We start from the raw sequence: 13,945 nt of genomic DNA on the forward strand, positions 1-13,945 counted from the left end.
CCTTATTTTTAAGCTGTGTCCTCTGGTTCAGCACTCATCCATCAGCGGAAACATGTTTCCTGCTGCCAGAGTGTCCAATCCTTTCATAATCTTATATGTCTCAATCAGATGCCCTCTCAGTCTTCTCAACTCAAGGGTATACAAGCCCAGTTGCTCCAGTCTTTCAGCGTAAGGTAGTCCCGCCATTTCAAGAATTGACCTCGTGAACCTACGCTGCACTCCCTCAATAGCCAGAATGTCTTTCCTCAAATTTGGAGACCAGAACTGCACACAATACTCCAGGTGTGGTCTCACCAGGGCCCTGTACAGCTGCAGAAGAACCTCTTTGCAAGAAGAAGAGATTGCCTGACCTAGGTATCAAAGCTTCTTCATAAAGAGACCATCTCTTCCAATCAGAAAAAAAATTGCACCACCCTAGAAAACCAAGATAACACAACAAATAAATTATTTGTTTCAACAGAGCAGTTGTCTCCTTGATGGAAAGTTGAAAGATTAAAGGATAACCAGTGGATGTTTTGGAAGGACATATTAAAACACTAAGTGCTAGAGAAACTCAGCAAGGCTGGCAGCATCTGTGCAGAGTGAACTAGAGTTAACATTTTCTGTCCAATATGACTTGTTGCCAACAGTGACAGTACTTTGCTTTTATTATGATGTTTCAAGGCAACTAGTTGAGTAGGGAAGAGTTCCTCTGCCAAGGAATTTCAGAAGATTAAGTGTTTTGGAGATAATATAATGGACTAATGAACAAGGTCAACAGAGAACAATGTCCTGTATAAAGAATAGCCAAGGGATAAAAGATTCGCCAACAGAGAAATCATCCATAGATCAGAATCGAGGTCAACAGTCCTCAAGCAAGAAACTTGCCATCATTCCCAGTCTTAAGAGAATGCAGAATGAGAAAAGTATGAAACATCAAGATTACTCGCACAGAACATTGAGTATAGGAATTGGGAGGTCATGTTGTGGCTCTGCAGAACATTGAGTAGGCCGCTTTTGGAATATTGTGTGGAATTCTTGTCTCTTGGAATTCTCTTGGAAGGATGTTGTGAAACTTGAAAGGGTTTGGAAAAGATTTACAAGGATTTTGCCAGGGTTAGAGAATTTGAGCTAAACGGAGAGGCTGAATAGGCTGGGGCTGTTTTCCCTGGATCATCACAGGCTGAGGGGTGACCTTATAGAGATATATAAAATCATGAGGAGCATGAATAGGGTAAATAGACAAGGTCTTTTCCTGGGGTGGGGGAGTCCAGAACTAGAGGGTATAGGTTTAGGGTGAGAGAGAAAAAAATTAAAAGGAACCTGAGGGGCAACCTTTACATACAGAGGGTTGTCTATGTACAGAATGAGCTGCCAGAGGAAGTGTTGGAGGTTGGCCCAATTACAACATTTAAAAGGCATCTGGATGCGTGTATGAATAGAAAAGGTTTAGAGGGATATGGGCCAAGTGCTGGAAAATGGGACTAGATTAATTTCGGATATCTGGTCAGCATGGACAAGTTGGACTGAAGGGTCTGTTTCAGTGCTGTACACCTCTATGACTGCATGAATTGCATTTGTGAAGTCAGACATTGGGGGAAGATGGGGCATTTCTATCTGCAATATACTTAGGGACATTCTTGTATAATGAGCTAACTCTGTGCAAAATGTTTGGGGAAAAATGTTGCCTAAAGTAATAGTTCTTAAGGAGTTAATGCAGCTGTTACATCAGATCCACTCTCTCTCAGCCTGTGGGTGGAGACTGGAGTTCTATTCCAGCTTTCATAAGGAGTAGTACCAACTGTACTGACTCTCTAAGGTCCTCCTAATTATGCCTGACCAAATGTTGTTGTACTTACTGCTATCATGGAATAAACATTATTGTCCCCTCAGTACAGTACATCTTTTGTAGTGACTCTACATTGCTACATCCTATAAAACTATATTATCATAAGAAACAGGATCAGATGTAGGCCATTCAGCACCTCGAGACTGATCTGACATTCCTGACATCCATTTTCCCCTATTTTTCCCCATAACTCTTGACTCCCCATGCTGATGTACAATATGTCTATTTCTGTTTTAATTATACACAAGGATTCTGCCCCCATAGCTTTCATTGTTAGGAATTACAAAGACTCCCAAACCTTTGAGCGAATAAATTCCTCCTCATCTCCATTTTAAATTGGTGACCCTTTAGTCTGAGACTATGCCTTCTGGGCCTCGACTGTTCCATGAGGGGAAACATCCTCTTAGCATTTACCCTGTAAAGACCCTCAAGAATCTTGTTTGTTTCAATGAGATCACCTCTCATTCTTTTAAACTCCAGTGAGTAGAGTGCCAAGCTGTTTAACCTTTGCTATGAGGACAGTCCCTCCATACCAGTATCATCCCAGTGAACTTGCTCTGAACTGTTTCCAATGAAATGATATTTTCCTTAAATATGGGGACCAAGACTTCTTTCAGTGCTCACCAACATCTTGTACAGTTGCAGCAAAATGTCCCTACTCTTATGCTCCAACTGCCTTGAAATAAGGGTCTACATTCCATTAGTCCCCCTGATTACCTGCTGCACGTGTGCTAGCTTTGAGTTTCATGAACACATACACCCAAGTCCCTTTGTGTTGCAGCTTTTTTCCATCTAAATATTGCTCTATTCTTTTGATCTTCTTTACAAAATGATTAATTTCATATTTTCCTACATTATACTCCACTTGCAAACTTTTTGCCTATTTACTAAGCTATCAGAATTTCTAGGTAAACTGTTTACGTCCCTCTCACAACTTGCCTTTCCACCTAATTTTAAGTCATCTGCAAATTTTACTACAGTATATCTGCACGTCATGAATGTATATTGTAAACAGCTGTGATGCAGCATTGATCCCTGTGGATCTCCACTGGTCACAGGTTGCCAAGCTGAAAAATAACCCCTTATTGCCATTCGCTGCTTCCTGCCCAACAGCCTGTCCACCCCAACATACTACCTTTATTGCCTCTATCACTAACCACAATGAGGATCATTGGCAGCAAGCTACCTCAAACAATTCTTAGAGGAGAAAGTGAGGTCTGCAGATGCTGGAGATCAGAGCTGAAAATGTGTTGCTGGAACAGCACAGCAGGTCAGGCAGCATCCAGGGAACAGGAGAATCGACGTTTCGGAAGGGCTTATGCCCGAAACGTCGATTCTCCTGTTCCCTGGATGCTGCCTAACCCGCTGCGCTGTTCCAGCAACACATTTTCAGCTCAAACAATTCTTACCCAAAATCGCACGCTGGCAAAGGTGACACATACCACAAGGTAACCTGTCCATTCTGGATTCGAGGTGGATGTGGTCCTAAGTGCTGTACTGTGTCATCTTGACTTGTCCTACCTGCCTATCTTCCTTTCCACCTATCCACTCCACTCTCCTATCTGACCTATCACCTTCATCCCCACCCCCGTTCTCCCATTGTACTCCATGCTACTTTCTCCCCACCTTCCTCTCATTTATCTCTTCACCCTGCAGGCACTCTGCCTCTATTCCTGATGAAGGGCTTTTGCCCGAAATGTCGATTTTCGTGCTCCTTGGATGCTGCCTGAACTGCTGTGCTTTTTCAGCACCACTCTAATCTCGAATCTGGTTTCCAGCATCTGCAGTCCTTGTTTTTACCCTGTGTCATCTTGAGACATGATAGTCATTCCCGGCAGATTGGTCATACAATGATGACAGTAAGAGGAAAAATTTCATGTGCTCCTCTTGTATAACTGTTTCAGTATGGCGATTGGTGGTTAGCCAGCACCTTCAGGAGAGGAATGAATCCAATGCTATCCAAAATATTTTTGTTTATATTATTCAAACCTATTTGCAACTTCTAACTTCCTTGTGTCAAGAAGAATTATATATATTCTGCTGAAACTTGCTCTGAACAATTCAGCTGACTTCCCTTTCGAGCAACTGATTGTCGCCTAGCAACAGTGACCAGCACTAAAGCTACGTCAGCCTGACTGGGCATTCGAGAAGAAAATATCCTGACAGATTTTCTTTTCATAAATAATTAAAGTTTTATCACTGGAAATTGAATTAATTGCGAATGCAGTCAGCAAAATGTGTGTGTTACACTGTTTGCACAATTCATTCTATGTTTTATAGTGAGCTGTTGTGTGTGTGTAGTGAGATGACATTCAATTCCATCTGTGTTCCAAGTGTTTCGAAACTGCCATGCAAATTTCTTTTATGGGCCTGACGGTGTTGAAATCCCAGCTTGATGTAATCACCATGGCAGAAAATTTCAGGAATTTTGCATTAAATATCACAGTGAACCTGATGGTCATTTCTTAATGGGTTTGTAATCCTTAGGAACCAGAGCTGAGCATCCTTGTCCTGATTGAAGTAGTACCTTTGAGATATTTAATGACCAGTTCCATTATATTTTCAGCACAGATTGCCACAGACAATCAACAAAACGTTAAAATAATGTTGCTGTGGTCTGAGGAGCAAGTGATATTTGAATTACTTTATCTAGTAAATAAAGCAGTAGATATATCGAAAGCAGCTGCTGCATGAACAAATTATTCAGTTATTGCTCCTGGTAAAAAGTGTGAACCACTGGTCAGGAAAGTATTCACCTGCAGGCCAGGTTTTCTATCATTTGATGAACAGAAATGTAGAGCTGAGGGCTGATGATTTTTTTGACCCATGTTCTTTGTGAATACCTCATCTCACCAGGGAATTTGGGAGAGGCATCTCTCGAGGGCATAAATACTTCTGATGGAAGAGTTGTGGCAATTCAGTATTATTTTTATTTTTTTACAGAATGCCTGTTATGAAGGCATTGACTATTGCTGTAATATGGTCCATAGTCCCCGTCTCCCATCAATATTTCATCCAAGAGGGGATGTGTTTTTTGACATGGGAGTATCAGTAAATTACGCAATTCTCGGCTTCACCCTGGTTTCAGCTGACATCCAAACACTCAAATGCATTTTCCTTCAAAGGTCACAAAAAGGTGATCAGGAACTGGTGCCCTGACTAATTTTTATCCTCCCTGCTCACGGGCACTGAAGATAATAGGAACCTGTCTTCAGCTTTCTTTGATGGGATCAGCCAGTATAATTGAAAAGTGAATCTTGAACCTCCTGATCTATTTTCTTTAGTTTGCAGAACAGGTTATTGGCTGAACTGTAGGAGCACTCCTCACTGTTGTTGCTGTTTAACCTTTCATTACCAATACAGTTAAAATCCTAAACATAGCTGCGAACCACTTTTCTCCCCTAGAAAAGCCCATTTTTCTGTTCTGATTGGGTTGTCAACACTCCTGCGATCTTCGGGACTCCAGCTGAATCGACAAAAATCTGCCAGTGACCAAAGAAAAGCATTCCTGGAAGGGAGCAAGTCCACAGACCAAACTTGGCCAAGGCAGAGTTTTTATTTTCTCTATTCTGTTTGCTCTGTGCCACCTTTAATGTCAGAAGTTACGTGGCCTGTGTGAGGCCTGCCCCCTCTGTGCTTGTGCAATATCATGCTAAGAAACTCCAGCTCATCACTGACTGGACATGGGCACCTGGCCCGAAAACTGCAACATTGGAGTGCTGTGGCTCTGATTGGTTACAGCAGCACTGGCACTTTGCTATGGCTGGTCACTGGAGATTTGAAGCAGCTATATGCAAGTAACATGGGTGAGTTTAATCTTGTCAATCTACCACAATCAATATCAGTGTTAAAGTCTAAAATCGGTGCTGGACTTGAAAGAGGGAAGTAGGCGAAAGTAGGTACTGCAGCTGCTGGAGATTAAACTCAAGATTAGAGTGGTGCTGGAAAAGCACAGCAAGTCACACAGCATCCAAGGAGCAGGAAAATCAACGTTTCAGGCAAATACCCTTCATCCGGAATGGCTGAGCAAAAGGGCTGATGAAGGGCTTTTGCCCAAAACATTGATTTTCCTGTTCCTTGGATGCTGCCTGACCTGCTGTGCTTTTCCAGCACCATTATAATCTTGAAAGAGAGAAGGCTTCATTTGAATAAAAATAAATCTGGTTCGAGCTTGCTTGGCTAAATTGCAAAAATGTTTGGATATTGCTATTTTCCCCACTTTCAGGCTATATTTTGGAGAGATGTAAAACTGTGAATAAAGTTTTTTTTTAAAGTTACGATCTAAGTAGGATTTTAATACAGGAGGTGTTAATACACTTGGTGTAGTTTCTTCTGGTAACCTGAAGTATTTGAATAAAATAAGTTTAGTATGTTTGAATTATCATTTTCTCCTCTCTCTGTCCATTTCACTATTGGTCATGCTGAACAGTTACAATGCTCTAGTTAGCACACAACTAGAATATAATGTCCCATTATGGTCACCACATGGTTGGATAGATGTGAAATTCCTTGAGAGATTTCCAAGAATGGTTCCAGGGATTGGGGTTTTGGCTCCAAGTTAGCTTGGCAAAACTGGGTGTAGTTTTCTTTGGAATTAAGGAGAATGACAGGAGATTTGATAGAGAGGCAAAGAGATTTACCAAAATGTTGCTGAAAATTGAAGGTTTGAGTTAGAAAGAAAGGCTGGAAAGACTGGGACATTTTTCACTGGAGCATCGGAGGTTGAGAGGTGACCTAATAATGAAGGATATGGATAGGGTGAATGGTAGGTGTCTTGAGCTATGGAGATTAACAGGGGAATAGGGCTGACTAGTTATCCCCACAAAGAGCCAGCATTAGCACAGTGTGCCAAATGACCATCTTCTCTACTGTAAATGTCTCTTAAGACTGAACTGCTCAATATTCACAAAACAATTGTGAAAAGCTTTTCACTGTATTTTACTGTTTTTCTCACTGTAAAATCCACACGACAATAAAATCATTCATATTCATTTTCTCACAGTTTTTACATCCAGAAAAAGTGTCCAAAGTGACTTTTATGTCCTTTACAAGTTACATATGTGAATTGTGCCAACTGAGGCAATAATTAGCCTGCCAGTTTTTGAATGGAGCAAGACTTCTGCATAAATATCAATTTAATACTAAATGGAGTGCAATCTACTGCTGACTTTCTATGCATATAATATTTCATGTTTTTAAACATGCTTTTCAGTCAAAAAGTTTCATTTTTCTTGTTAAGTATCTTATTTTCACCATTATCAGAAAAGGTTCGTAAGACTTTTCTCACAAGTATAAATGGCATGAAACTTTTAAAAGATATTTGAAAGAATTTTCTTTCGGAGGGGATAAAGTATTTTGTTCTCTCTTGTAGCTGGCATTCTGAGGTTGAGTTCAAGCATTTGTTCCACTGAACATTATTTGCTCAGATTACTATCTTGAAATTTCGCTTCAAATCCCTTCATTTCTGTCCATAGGCATATTCACAACCCATGTCATTCATGTGGACTCTAGCAGAAATTTGTTAACTAAAGAATATTGTAAGATTTTTAGGTCTATTGTGACTCAGTTTGTACCACTCTGCAGGTTGTGGGATCAAGTTCTATTCCAGAACTTCAACACTAAAACAAAGCTGATATTGCATTGCAGAGGTGCCATCTCTTTGATCTGATGTTCGCTGAGGGTCCATTTGCCCTCTCAGGTTGCCGTAAAAGAATACATAACACTGTTTGCAGATGAACAATGGAGTTTCCCTGGTGACCTAGCCAAAATCTATCCCTCAATAAATACCTTAAGAAGTACTATCTGCTCTTTTTGAAGGAATTACATCACGTAACATAGCTGCCACCTTTCCTACAATAAGACAGTGTCTCCCCTTCAAAGCTTCAAGCTGTCAAGCACTTTAGGTCACTGGGTGGTCAAAATGCTGTGTAAAAATAAGTCATTTTAATAACACCATGGCGGTGAACTTACATTTTTTTAAAATAAAGGTTATTAGCATTGTCTGAGTGATAGTTCTTATGCATGAATCGTAAGGAAGTAGGTTCAAGCTTCACTCCAGAATCCACAGCACATAAGCTAAGCTGATATCCGGTACAAAGATGCCACATTGTCAAAGTGCCCTCTCAGTTGGATATAAAGAATCCTTATTCAAAGAAAACAGGCGATCTCCTGGTATTCTAAACAATATTTATCTTTAACTCACACCACTACAACAGATTTCATAGCTATTTTTCTCATTGGTGTTGTACAATCCTGCTGTGTTTAATTAGCTGCAGCATTTGCTGATAGTACAATAGGACAATACAACTGTACTTCAAAAATAGTTTATTGGGTGTGAAGCAATTTGCAATGTCCTGAGGACATGAAAGATACTACATAAGTGCATGTTGTTTCTTTCTTCTTAATGCCTGGTAACTTAACACCCGACAACAGGTTTGGCATAACAGTGAAACAGAATTAATCTGACATTATTGTCTCTTCACAGAATATACCTAATAACATGATACTTGATGAAATTCAAATTGTACTATTGCTGAGATTCCCACCCGGATATAAAATTTCAATTCTGAAGAATGTTGATAGCTATCAGTTGTATGCCATTATTGTCAATAGTAGGGTCCATAAACTTGTGGGGTTTTTTTTCAAAATTCTGCTGCCTATATCCAAAGCCACAGTCTCAGTCCTGTGCTTAATGGTGTGCATTATTTCATGATGCAGTAGTACTTCAGTTTTTAAATTCTCATCCTTGTTTTCAGACTCCTCCATGGCTTCATCACTCTCTTTTTGTAATTCTCTCCAACACTACAATCCTCCAAGATAGCCATGCATCTCTGATTCTGGCCTCCTGGGGATCTCTGGTTTATGTCAACCCACCCATGTACTCAGCTGTCTGAGACCCAAGCTCTGAAATGCCTGTATAAATCTCTCCACCTTTCTACCTCTTCAACATCCTTCAAGATTCTCCTTACAATCGACCTCTTTGATCAAGCTTTTGATCCTTTGCCTTAATATCAGTTTATGCACCTCATTGTCGGTTTGTGTCTGATCAGACTCCAAAAAAGCACATTGGGACATCTTATTATGTTAAAAGCCCGAATAAAATGGAAGTTAATTTCTCAATGTGACCCACAACGCATTTCAATATAATAATCTTTATCAAATGTAATCAAGTAAACATCAAAATGCATCAGTAGGACAATATCCTGTGAATGATGGTCACAAAAGTTTTGAGTATGAGGCCATACTAACGTGAAGAGAGCTATATATAAAACAAAACAAAACTACTATATTAGGCTCGAGACATATGCCAATTATCATAATTCTAAATTATCTATCTTTAAGTATAGTAGAGTCCCTACAGTGTGGAAACAGGCCATTTGGCCCAACAAGTCCACATTGACTCTCCCACCCAGACCCATTCCCCTACACCATTACTCTACATTTCCCCTGACGAAGTCACCTAACCTACACATCCCTGAACACTATGGGCAATTTAGCTTGGCCAATTCACCTAACCTGCGCATCTTTGGATTGAGGGAGGAAACTGGACCACCCAGAGGAAACTCATGCAGACATGGGGAGAATATGCAAACTTACACCATCGTTCAAGTCTGGAATCAAACCTGAGTCCCTGGCGCTGTGGGACAGCAATGCTAACCACTTAGCCACTGTACCGCCCTTGTATCATTGTAAATGGGATTATAAAACCGTCAGTAGTGAATTAACTGCCAATAAAATCAAAAATCTGAACTCGTAATCTTGCAGAATCAAACATAAAATCAGCCATTGTTTCTTGAGAAGGGTCTTGGAAGCACTTTTTTCTACTAATTAATTATTGACATTTTATTGACTGATTTAGAAAAACAACAGAAAGTAGAAACAAATAAATAAAATTTGCTGGTTTATAGAGTCATAGAGATGTACAGCATGGAAATACATCCTTCTGTCCAACTCATCCATGCCGAACAGATATCCCAACGCAATCTCGTCCCACCTGCCAGCACCCGCCCATATCCCTCCAAACCCTTCCTATTCATATACCCATTCAGATGCCTTTTAAATGTTTCAGTTGTACCAGCCTCCACCATTTCCTATGGCAGCTCATTCCATACATGTACCACCCTCTGTGTGAAAAGGTTGCCCCTTAGGTCTCTTTTATATCTTTCCCCTTTCACCCTAATCTTAGCAGGACTTGGACGCTTAATGGTAACGTCCTCGGGAGTGTTGCTGAACAGAAAGACTTTGGAGTGCAGGTTCATAGTTCCTTGAAAGTAGAGTCACAGGTAGATAGGATAGTGAAGAAGGCGTTTGGTATGCTTTCCTTTATTGGTCAGGAATTGGGGGTCATGTTACAGCTGTACAGGACTTTGGTTAGGTCACTTTTGGAATATTGCATGCAATCCTGGTCTCCTTCCTATTGGAAATATGTTGTGAAACTTGAATGGGTTCAGAAAAGATTTACAAGGACGTTGTCAGGGTTGGAGGATTTGAGCTGTAGGGACAGGTTGAATAGGCTGGGGCTGTTTTTTTCCTGGAGCATCAGGGGCTGAGGTCCTTATTGAGGTTTATAAAATTGAGGGGCATGGATAGGATAAATCGACAAAGTCTCTTCCCTGGGGTGGGCAGAAGGATAACTAATTTGATAGCTCATTCAAAATACTGGCCGAAGCAAAATACATTGAATGGTCTCCTTTCTGCTTTGTTGTTCTATGATCTCTAATCAAGTTAATATTAATCAAGTTAATCTTAGTAACTTAATACTTTTATTGTTGACACTACATCAGAAGTATAAGTTCAAGATAAATTTGCCACTTAATGGGCAAAACAACATAAAACAATGGATTAAAAGGCATGAAAAATTCTGATTTCTATCATAGAGGGAAGCTAGTGGGTTAAATAGCAGGCAAGTGTTTTTGAGATGTTGGAATGAGATGAAAAGTGACAGCTGATATACAAAGATCATCCTGGTGAGACAACAAGCAATCACTCAAAGACCAAAAGGTCATCGAAAGATGCTCAAATGGTATGGAGAAATGAAAGAAATACTAAGTGATAATAGAAATGATATGACATGCAGAGCATGCCCTCCAGATTTCAGTCAGTACAACATTTCAGATGTAGACTCTTGAACTAATTTTGTTTTTTTTTTAAAAAAAGGCCTGTGTGGAGTTTGCACATTCTCCCAGTGTTGCATGGGTTTCCTCCAAGTGTTTGGGCTTCCTCCCACAGTTTAAAGATGTGCAAGTTAGGTGGATTAGTTATGCTAAATTGCCCATAGTGTCCACAGCTAGGTAGATCAGCCATGGGAAATGCAAGGTTGTGACGATAGCACAGGGCTCTGGGTCTGGAAGAAATGCTCTGGGAGGGTCGGTGTAGATTCAATGTCCTGAAGGCCAGCTTCCACACTGCAAGGATTCTATTATGAGGGCACTTTCCCTGCCACATGTACCCAACAACCTCTACACTGAAGAAAGTGAGGACATTGGCTGCTGGTGTAAAGTTGCTGAAGTTTGAAGGGCTGCAGGGAATCCTTGAAGAAGAAGAGGAGATATTTTTCCCTCAGTTTCCACTTGCAAGATTAGATTGGAAAATCAAAAGGTAGGGAGGTCAAAGTGGCAATTGAAGGAAATATTGAGTGGCAAGTCCTGGATATTGCACCAATCAATGCTGATGATTTCATGTGCGAGAAACTGTACTTTGAGAAGCAAAAACAGTGCCCTAGTGTTTTGTTGTGTTCGTTTCTCAAAGTAATTTGCATGAATGCAACAGCACCAGAATTTTAACTGAAACTTGCATGCAGCTGAAATTGATATTTTGTACTAGTTTGCGAAGCTTTGCCCTAGAAGCCAACCCTACTGAAAAACCGATCGTCTCCACTGTGGTGAATTTGTCACCATTCGGAATTTCTACTACTTAGCCTAATTTACAGGTCTTTGAGGAGATTTGAAAAATTAAACTTGTTTTTTTGTCTTGGTGTAAGGACAGTAGTAAATGCTGTCAAACATTTTGTTTTTTTCCTAATTTACTAAATAGTTGACCCTATGTACCAATATATCTAGACAGTCACCTTATACAGTACATTCACTTTATACAGTCACTATATACCAATATGTCCAGACAGTCACTTTCATTCATTAAAATTGAGTTTCTGAGAGGTGTAAACCAAGAAGGATTCCCCTTCTCAACGTCTCCTCTTGCCTGAGACATGGTGACCCTCACATTAAACCACCAACAGTCATCTCTCATTAATGGGAGAGTAGCCCTGTGGTGTGATAAGACTATGGTGAGTTTACCTGTACCTTACTGAGAGATGGTGTATTCACTGAGTTTTTTTTGTGATAAACCTATTGTTTAGGTTATAAATGAAACTATACTACATTATCACTCTTAAATATATTAAGGCTGAATTATTTTTACGATTTTAAAAATGCCACCATGATTCATTGCAGTTTTATATTCAGTGATATGAAAATAAGTTTGAGAGGAAAGAAAAATTTTTCAAACCTGTTTCAGAAAATCTATCCAGTAGACAACAGCACAGGGAAATGTGCTGTCTCACTTCAGAAGGAGCATTTGGGGCCCTGGATGATTGTTTAAGAGGTGAACCAACAGATGTTGTACCTGATGCATTGACCTATAAAGTGCCATTGAAAGGAATGTAAAGGAAGATGCATCAAAAGTCTAAACAGATAAATTTCTTAGCGTAAGTACATTAGCAGCAGCATAATTTGACGCCAATAAAGTCTTCAGTCACATGATCAAAAAATTGGTCAAAGAGACAGGTTTGAAGGAGTCTTTTAAAAGAGTATAGAGAGCTGGAGAGTTTTAGGAATTGAACTCCAAAGCTTAGGCCTTTAACAGTTGAAGTCACATTTTTCAAAGGTGCAACAAAGGCCAGAATTAAAGGAATAGAGCATGGTTGCAAGCAATTACTTCAACATTTAGCATGGTCACTGTTACGGTACAAGACTAAAACTTAACAGCCCTAATACATTCACTTATTATTATATTGTTAAGGTGCATAAATGAATGCACATTATTTTGTAGCTAACCAATTAATTAGACCAATTTGGTTTGTTGCTAACTAATTAAATAATGATCAGAAGCTCCAAGATCTCTCTTGCTTTGGCATTGTATTCAAGGACAAGCAGATGTGAATGCATTTTAGAATTGAGATCCTTACAGGAAAAGAAAGTGAGGATATTTAAGAGGGTATTTAGTGTTTGTTATTTGAGGAAGTAACCCCATCGATGAATATGTTGACCCAGAATTTGCTGCAGTGTTGACCCAGAATTTGTTGCAGTGGGGCCTGTTAGACTGTTCTCTACAGGTTTAGCTTTTCAAATGTTTAGCCCAGAAATGTGCAAGGACAAACTGAAACCAGCTTACTGAGGGAAACCGAGTATCTTTTTGACCCTGTTAAACAATGGGACAGTCTATCTCCCAAACCAATGAAACTAAAAATTGAGAAATAAGCAGAGAAAAATTTAAAAGAAGGGTGAATATGAGTGGGTGAATCCAATGTCAGGTTAGGTTCTGAAAGAGAGTTAGAGAGGTGGACGGGGATTGAAATAGATTGAAGGACTGGGATAAGTAAGAAAGAAAAGTAATTTAACAATTTGGCATTTCAAAAACACTTATCAGTAATTTAGAAATTGAAGCAATGAAGCTCCGCACTTTCCACTTTCTGAACAAGAGTCGTCACTCAATTGTTACACCATTAAATGGACATTTGCCTTAAGCTTGGATTGTGATTGTCTTTGTACCAGATTTCAGAAAGTGCCAAAGTTTTCTAATGTTGTGCTTGCCCAATGGATATTTTTCTTGAAATGTTTGAGGTATTTGGAGTACCTCATTTGGATAGAGTTTGGGGAAATGTTGTATAACCTATGTGATGAATAGCCAAGACTTGCTACTGAAATAGGGAATAGATTTCAAAAGAAGGAAAAGTCTCTGGTTGACCTTTGAAGAGTCATTGAGTCATAACAGACCAGAAACAACCAATCCATGCCGACCATGTTCCCAAAGTAAACTAGTCTCACATGCCTGCGCTTGGCCCATGACCCTCTAACCTTTCCTATTCATAAATTTATCCAAATATCTTTTTAACTTTGTAAC

The 13,945-nt window shown here is 39.7% G+C and overlaps 1 protein-coding gene and 1 long non-coding RNA gene across 6 annotated transcripts in view; one reads left to right on the forward strand and one right to left on the reverse strand.

The window, feature by feature from the left end:
* Positions 1–12,419, reverse strand: part of LOC122555072 — a 29,166-nt gene extending 16,747 nt beyond the window's left edge. Inside the window, exon 1 of the long non-coding RNA XR_006313150.1 lies at positions 12,332–12,419. This is a non-coding gene — a long non-coding RNA (uncharacterized LOC122555072). The remainder of the gene's footprint in view (positions 1–12,331) is intronic.
* The window catches only part of dmd (dystrophin), a 2,012,228-nt gene that overhangs the window by 1,876,485 nt on the left and 121,798 nt on the right, over positions 1–13,945 (forward strand). The window lies entirely within an intron of this gene.

Source organism: Chiloscyllium plagiosum, chromosome 12 (assembly GCF_004010195.1).
Source record: "Chiloscyllium plagiosum isolate BGI_BamShark_2017 chromosome 12, ASM401019v2, whole genome shotgun sequence".
Lineage (NCBI taxonomy): Eukaryota > Metazoa > Chordata > Chondrichthyes > Orectolobiformes > Hemiscylliidae > Chiloscyllium > Chiloscyllium plagiosum.